Raw genomic sequence first — 8,474 nt, 5'->3', positions numbered from 1 at the left:
AAAAATAGTCAGAGTGGCCTAATGGACTTCCACGGGCCTGGAAGTCAGAAGGACTTGACTTGTCTGCTGGGTGACCCTGGGCAAGTCACTTCATCATCATCATCATCATCAATCGTATTTATTGAGCGCTTACTGTGTGCAGAGCACTGTACTAAGCGCTTGGGAAGTACAAGTTGGCAACATATAGAGACAGTCCCTACCCAACAGTGGGCTCACAGTCTAAAAGGGGGAGACAGAGAACAAAACCAAGCATACTAACAAAATAAAATAAATAGAATAGATATGTACAAGTAAAATAAATACATAAAGAGAGTAATAAATATGTACAAACATATATACAAGTCACTTCACGTCGGGGCCTCAGTTTCCTCCTCTGTAAAATGGGGCTTAAGACTGTTAGCCCCATGTGGGACAAGGACCTTTTCTGACCTGGCTATCTTTTACCTACCCCAATGCCTAGGGCAGAGTTTAGCAAATAGCAAGGTTTAACAAATGCCACTTTATTTCTTTTCTTATTATTGGTATTCACCAGTGCTTAGAACAGTACTTGTCACGTAGCGCTTAAATACCATCATAATAATAAAGCTGTGAAACACTGGTGATCTCCCTTCTCCTCCCATTCCTCATCTGCCCCTGCCGCCCACCTGCCTTGTATTGGGACAGTGGACTTAAGTGCAGATCTGACAAACCAGTAATAATCCTGACTGGAGCCCACTGGATTTTCACCAGCCACTATGGAACCCTAAAACCACATACTCCGGTTGAGACAGTGGGAGCTATTTGACTCTTTTTTTCCCCTAAGCATATGGTGCAGAACCTTCATTTATTTTCCTCCATCATATGTAACTGTCAGTAAGTAGTCCAACATCCTAAAAAACAATTGGGAAGAAGCCGCCAAATAAAATAAATTGAGTTCCGACAGGCTGTTCGGAAGGCCATGATCAATCTGATTATTACCCATCGCGCTAAGCCGCTCACTGCCGCTTGTTCGTTCGGAATGTCTCTGGTCTCCAACCCTTTGGAAACCATTTCCCGGGAACACAACAAAAGCTTGTAGAATGTGTGCAGTAAGTGGCATTATAAAACAAAGGAGCTGTCAAATTTTAATCTGCTTTATGGCATCTATAATTTGCTTTCGCTTTTCTTTTTTTTTTAAGAGAAGCCATACAACATGAACCTATTCTGAGGAATGAATGCATGAATGTGAATTTACTGGTTTCAATTTCTGTTCTCTAAATGTAAGATACCTAAGAATTTTATCTCTGTGCAGACAAATTTTTATTTCTGCCATTGTGAGCAGGGAAGAGGGTTAAAATGAGGTGCTGGAATAAGCATATAAGCTTCTTCCTACCAATCACTCAATCCATCATATTTCTTGAGCGTTTACTGTGTGTAGAGCACTGTGATAAGAGTTTGGGAGAGTAGCGTGGCTCAGTGGAAAGAGCATGGGCTTTGGAGTCAGAGGTCATGGGTTCAAATTCCGGCTCTGCCAATTGTCAGCTGGGTGACTTTGGGCAAGTCAGTTAACTTTTCTGTGCCTCAGTTACCTCATCTGTAAAAAATGGGGATTAAGACTGTGAGCCCCCCGTGGGACAACCTGATTACCTTGTAACCTCCCCAGCGCTTAGAACAGTGCTTTGCACATAGTAAGCACTTAATAAATGCCATTATTATTATTATTACAATATTACAGAGTTGGTAGACACATTCCCCGCACACAGTGAGCTTACAGTCTACCAGCTGCCTCAGTGGAAAACACAGCACAGTCATCTATATGCTGTGAAGCAGCATGGCTTTGTGGCTAGAGCATGGGATTGGGATGCAGAAAGACCTGGGTTCTAATTCCGGCTCCGCCACGTTTCTGCTGTGTGGTCTTAGGCAAGTTGCTTCACTTAGAGAAGCAGCATGGCTCAGTGGTAAGAGCACAGGCTTTGGAGTCAAAGGTTATGGGTTCAAATCCCATCTCCACCAACCTGTATATATGTATATATGTTTGTATGTATTTATTACTCAATTTATTTATTTTACTTGTACATATTCTGTTTATTTTGTTAATAAGTTTTGTTTTGTTCTCTGTCTCCCCCTTCTAGACTGTGAGCCCACTGTTGGGTAGGGCTCTATATGTTGCCAACTTGTACTTCCCAAGCGCTTAGTACAGTGCTCTGCGCACAGTAAATGCTCAATAAATACGATTGAATGAATGAACTGTCAGCTGTGTGACTTTGGGCAAGTCACTTAACCTCTCTGGGCCTCAGTGACCTCATCTGTAAAATGGGGATTAAGACTGTGAGCCCTCCGTGGGACAACCTGATCACCTTGTACCCCTCCCCAGCGCTTAGAACAGTGCTTTGCACATAGTAAGCTCTTAATAAATGCCATCATTATTATTATTATTCTCTGGGCTTCAGATACCTCATCTGTAAAATGGGGATTAAGAGTGTGAGCCCCACGTGGGACAGGGATTAACTTGTATCTACCCCAGCTCTTAGAATAGTGCTTGGCACATAGTAAGCACTTAGCAAGTACCGTAATTATTATATGCTTCCATTTCCGTCCCCATCAGTAATTTGTACTTCCCAATTTGTACTTCCCAAGCACTTAGTACAGTGCTCTGCACATAGTAAGCGCTCAATATATACGATTGATTGATTGATTGATCAGTAGAATTTATTGAACCTGGCTGTGTCCTGAACACAGTTCTAAGCTCTTAGAGAAGTGGGGAGTTCAAGAAAATCAGATCCAGACCCTTCCCTTAAGGAGCTCATAGGTTCAAGGGAGAGAGCAGTAGGAACTAGAGTGAAACAGCAAGGCCCTGGGAGTCAAGAGTACTGGGTTCTAATCCCACTAGTCTGCTATATGACCTTGAGCAAGTCACTTCACTTCTCTGGGCCTCAGTTCCCTCATCTGGTTAAAATGGGGGTGAAGACCGTGAGCCCCATGTGGGAAAGGGACCGTGTCCAACCTGATTAGCTTGTCTCTACCCCGGTTCTCTGCAACAACGCAAAGCTATTTTCATTTAATACCACCCCCTCAGGGCTGTGGGGATGTCAGATTTCTAAAATCGTCCAGTTCTTGCCACAGGGAAAAAAAAGGACAGCAAAATAAGATCTTCAATCAGATTGAATTGATTGGGTTTTAAGATACATATGAGAGAACCTGATTTAATGATTTATGCCTGGTAGAGACTTTTTGCATCTGTTGTGAAAGAATGAAGTAACTCTCCACCGTGAGCCCCTGAGGCTTCTCTTAAAAAGACGATGGAATTCAGAGGACCCAGAGTCAGAGGTTCCGAGTGGCTTAACAAATCCATTTTTACCAACGTTTTTGTTGGTTCAATTCAACCCTCCAAAAAGGGCCAGTTTGCTGGCAGATTAATATGAGGATCCATATCCAAAATGCCTCCAATTCCCTCTCTAACTCTAACTCCTTGAGGGCAGCTATCCCTTTGGGAGGCGGCATGGCCTAGTGGTTAGAGCAAAGGCCTGGAACTCAGAAGGACCTGGGTTCTAATCCTGGCATTTGCCTTCTGGGTGACCTTGCTTAAGTTATTTCACTTCTCTGGGCCTCAGTTACCTCATCTGTAAAATGGGGGTGAAGAGTGTGAGCCCCATGTGGGGCAGGGACTGTGTCCAACCTGATTCATTCATTCAGTCGTATTTATTGAGCGCTTACTGTGTGCAGAGCACTGTACTAAGCACTTGGGAAGTACAAAGTTGATCAACTTGTATCCAACCCAGCGCTTAGAACAGTACTCGACACCCAACTAATCAATCAATCAATGGTATTTATTTATTTGAGAAGCAGCGTAGCTCAATGGAAAGAGTACGGGCTTCGGAGTCAGAGGTCATGGGTTGAAATCCGGCTCTGCCACTTGTCAGCTGTGTGACTTTGGGCAAGTCACTTCTCTGTGCCTCAGTTCCCTCATCTGGAAAATGGGGTTTAAGACTGTGAGCCCCCCGTGGGACAACCTGATCACCTTGTAACCTCCCCAGCGCTTAGAATAGTGCTTTGTACATAGTAAGCACTTAATTAATGCCATTATTATTATTATTGTTATTTATTGAGCACTTATTGTGCACAGAGCACTGTACTAAGTACTTGGAAGAGTACAGTAGAACAGAGTTGGCTCATTCATATTTATTGAGCACTTACAGTGTGCAGAGCATTGCACTAAGTGCTTGGGAAGTACAAGTCGGCAACATATAGAGATGGTCCCTACCCAACAACAGGCTCTCAGTCTAGTTGGTTTGACACGTTCCCTGCCAACAACAAGCTTACAGTCATAGTAAGCTTTTATGGTACTCTCCCAAGCACTTAGTACAGTGCTCCCAAACACATAGTACAGTGCTCTGCACACAGTAAGCGCTCAATAAATACGATTGATGATGATGATACAGTACAATTCACACAGTAAGCACTCAAATGTGATTGTATGAATGAGTGGTGTGTATATAAAAAAAGGAGCCAAGTGGGCGAGGAATCTGTGCCAATGACTTGCCCCCTTGGGCACACGTCTGGCTCAACTGGCCATTTCTTCCATGGCCAGTGGCTGCCTGGGGTGGCATATGGCTGTGTTCTGCCCTTGGTAATAATAATAATTGTGGTATTTGTTCAGCACTAAATGTGTCAGGCACTGCTCTAAGCCCAGAGGTAGATGCAAGCTAATCAGGTTGGACACAGTCCATGTCCCATGTGGGGCTCACAGTCTTAATCCCCATTTTCCAGAGAAGGAGACCGAGGCCCGGTGAAGTGAAGTGACTTGCCCATGGTCTCCCTGCAGACATGTGGCAGAACCAGGATGAGAACCCAGGTCCTTCTGACTCCGAGGCCCGGGCTCTTTCCACTAGGCCATGCTGTTTCTCCTTAGTAATCATCATCATCATCATCATCAATCGTATTTATTGAGCGCTTACTATGTGCAGAGCACTGTACTAAGCGCTTGGGAAGTACAAATTGGCAACACATAGAGACAGGCCCTACCCAACAGTGGGCTCACAGTCTAAAAGGGGGAGACAGAGAACAAAACCAAACATACTAACAAAATAAAATAAATAGAATAGATATGTACAAATAAAATAAATAAATAAATAGAGTAATAAATATGTACAAACATATATACATATATACAGTATATACAGTATATACTGTATACAGTATATACAGTAATGAGACGAAGCTCATAGTATGTGCCAAATGGTGGGATGCTTGCTCCATCATCAGATCGGAGACACTCTCCCACACCCAGCAAGCCTCACAGTCTCACTGGGAGGGACAGCGGGGATTAAATGCCCAGTTTACAGGTGGATAAACTGAGGCCCAAAGAAGTTAAGGACTTCCCTGGGCCAGGCTGTCCCCTGTGTGAAGAAGGACCTAGTAGTGGAATCGGATTGCCCGGACTAAATTTAGGGAGGGGATGTTGGGAAACATCTTTTAGACTGTGAGCCCACTGTTGGGTAGGGACTGTCTCTATATGTTGCCAATTTGTACTTCCCAAGCGCTTAGTACAGTGCTCTGCACATAGGAGGCGCTCAATAAATACGATTGATGATGATGATCCTCCTTTCCCCAGCCCCGGGGCAAACTCTGGGCTCCGGGGTCCAGGTGACTTCACTTCTCTGTGCCTCACTTTCCTCATCTGCAAAATGGGGATTGAGACTGTGAGCCCCACGTGGGGCCGGGACTGTCTCCAACCCGATTGAATGACGGAATGAATGAACGATTTGCTTGTCGCCACCCCAGTGCTTAGGACGGTGCCTGGCTCATAGTAAGCACTGAACAGATACCACAGTTTATGATTATTACTTCATAGACTGTAAGATTCTCTACTGGACTGTAAATTGGTTGAGGGCAGGGAATGTGTCTGGTTATTGTTTTGTTGTACTCTTCCAAGCACTTAGTACAGTGCTCTGCCCACAGGCAACGCTCCATAAATATAGCTGGATGAATATGATGTCACTACTTTGCGCTGCATCCGATGGGAGTGTCACTTAATTGATGAATGAAGTGGCAGAGCTGGGATTTGAACCCATAACCTTCTGACTCTCAGGCCTGTGCTCTATCCACTGCGTCATGCTGCTTCTCATTAGCTTCTGCCCCGGAGAGGACTCACAGTTTAAGCGAGAGGGAGAACAGATATTTTTACCTCCATTTTGCAGGTGAGGAAACTGAAGCCCAGAGGAGGGAAGTGATTTGCCCGAGTTTAGAGTGGGAGGCAGACACGAATAGAAATAACGAAATAACAGATATGTACATGAGTACATATCCTTCCTCTCCCCCTCGTTCCTTCCTCTCCCCCTCATCCCCCTCTCCATCCCCCCATCTTACCTCCTTCCCTTCCCCACAGCACCTGTATATATGTATATATGTTTGTACATATTTATTACTCTATTTATTTATTTTACTTGTACATATCTATTCTATTTATTTTATTTTGTTAGTATGTTTGGCTTTGTTCTCTGTCTCCCCCTTTTAGACTGTGAGCCCACTGTTGGGTAGGGACTGTCTCTATATGTTGCCAATTTGTACTTCCCAAGCGCTTAGTACAGTGCTCTGCACATAGTAAGCGCTCAATAAATACGATTGATGATGATGATGATGATGAAGTAATAAGAAACAGTGAGAGACAGTAAGGGCGTCCCTTACTCAGGGCAACGAAACGTCTATAGCCGACACCGCCAAAGCGGGTGGACAGCCGTGATTCTCAGCCCCTCACCCCTGAGTTATCCAGACATCCATCAAGCAGGGAGAAGAAAGGAGTGAGCCGCCTTGAGCCTATCCCGTAAGGGTTTAGCCTTCCTATGTTTGCCACCATATCTGTGTATCTGTAACCATGGCAACCCGGAGCATTCCCAGTCGGTTCTTCTAAACCTGGGAGTTAGAAGGACCTTACCGATGCAGCGTGGCTCAGTAGAAAGAGAATGGGCTTTGGAGTCAGAGGTCACGGGTTCAAATGCAGGCTCTGTCAGTTGTCAGCTGTGTGACTTTGGGCAAGTTACTTAACTTCTTTGTGCCTCAGTTACCTCATCTGTAAAATGGGGATTAAGACTGTAACCTGATCACCTTGTAACCTCCCCAGCGCTTAGATCAGTGCTTTGCACATAGTAAGTGCTTAATAAATGCCGTCATTATTATTATTATTAAACTGGAGGAGGTCTGTCTCCTCACCGAATAACATCCTTATTTGAGTCAGTGGGGCTGTGGACTTAGATGGGCCAGAGGGAGGGATTGGGGAAGGTAAGAGGTGACATCTGCTAGTGAATCAGTCAATCAATCCTATTAAACGAGCACTTGCTGTAGTGTGGAGCACTGTGATAATGATAATCATAATTATGGTACTTGTTAAGTGCTTACTTTGTGCCAAGCACTCTTCTAAAGGCTGGAGTAGATACATGTTAGGTTGGACACGGTCCCTGTCCCACATAGGGCTCGCACTCTTAGTCCCCATTTTATAGATGAGGGAACTGAGGCCTAGAGGAGCGAAGTGACTTGCCCAAGGTCACACAGCAGACATGTGGCAGAGTCAGGATTAGAACCCATGTCCTTCTGTGTCTCAGACCCGTGCTCTATCCACTAAGCCATGCTGCTTTTCTAACCGCTCAAGTGACACGTTCCCTGCTCACAATGAGTTTATAACAATAATAATAATGATGATGTTATTTGCTAAGCACTTACTCTATGCCAAGCACTGTACTAAACGCTTGGGTTCATCCAAGCAAATTGGGTTGGACACAGTCCCACTTGGGGCTCACAGTTTCAATCCCCATTTAACACATGAGGAAACTGAGGCCCAGAGAAGTGAAGTAACTTGCACAGAGTCACACAGCAGACATGTGACGGGGTTAGGATTAGAACCCATGACCTTATGGCTCCCGGGCCCTATGCCATACTGCTTCTCTGTCTAGATGGGGAGGCAGTCATTAGTAAAAAGAAATAAATGATAGCTATGGACATAAGTGCTGTGAAGCAGAGGGAGGGGTGAATAATGAGTGCAAATCCAAAAGCAAGGGCGACACAGAAGGGAATAGGAAAAGAGGGCTTAGTCAGGGGAGGCCTCTTGGAGAAGATGTGTCTTTGCTCAGGGTGGGACAGGGGTCTTTAATCTGGGCAAGTCTATAAAAGACTGTGATTTCAGTGATAATAATGATGCAGAGCACTGTACTAGGCGCTTGGGAGAGTACAATGTAATAGAATCGATAGACACACTCTCTGACCAAAAGGAACTTCCAGTCTTTTTCTTCTTCTTCTTCTTCTTCAATCGTATTTATTGAGTGCTTACTGTGTGCAGAGCACTGTTCTAAGTGCTTGGGAAGTACAAGTTGGCAACATATAGGGACGGTCCCTACCCAACAGTGGGCTCACAGTCTAGAAGGGGGAGACAGAGGACAAAACAAAACATATTAACAAAATAAAATAGAATAAATATGTACAAATATAATAGAGTAATAAATACGTACAAACATATACATATATCCAGG

The sequence above is a fragment of the Tachyglossus aculeatus genome, chromosome 15 (genome assembly GCF_015852505.1).
Source record: "Tachyglossus aculeatus isolate mTacAcu1 chromosome 15, mTacAcu1.pri, whole genome shotgun sequence".
Lineage (NCBI taxonomy): Eukaryota > Metazoa > Chordata > Mammalia > Monotremata > Tachyglossidae > Tachyglossus > Tachyglossus aculeatus.
Note: the sequence above shows the minus strand (reverse complement) of the source record.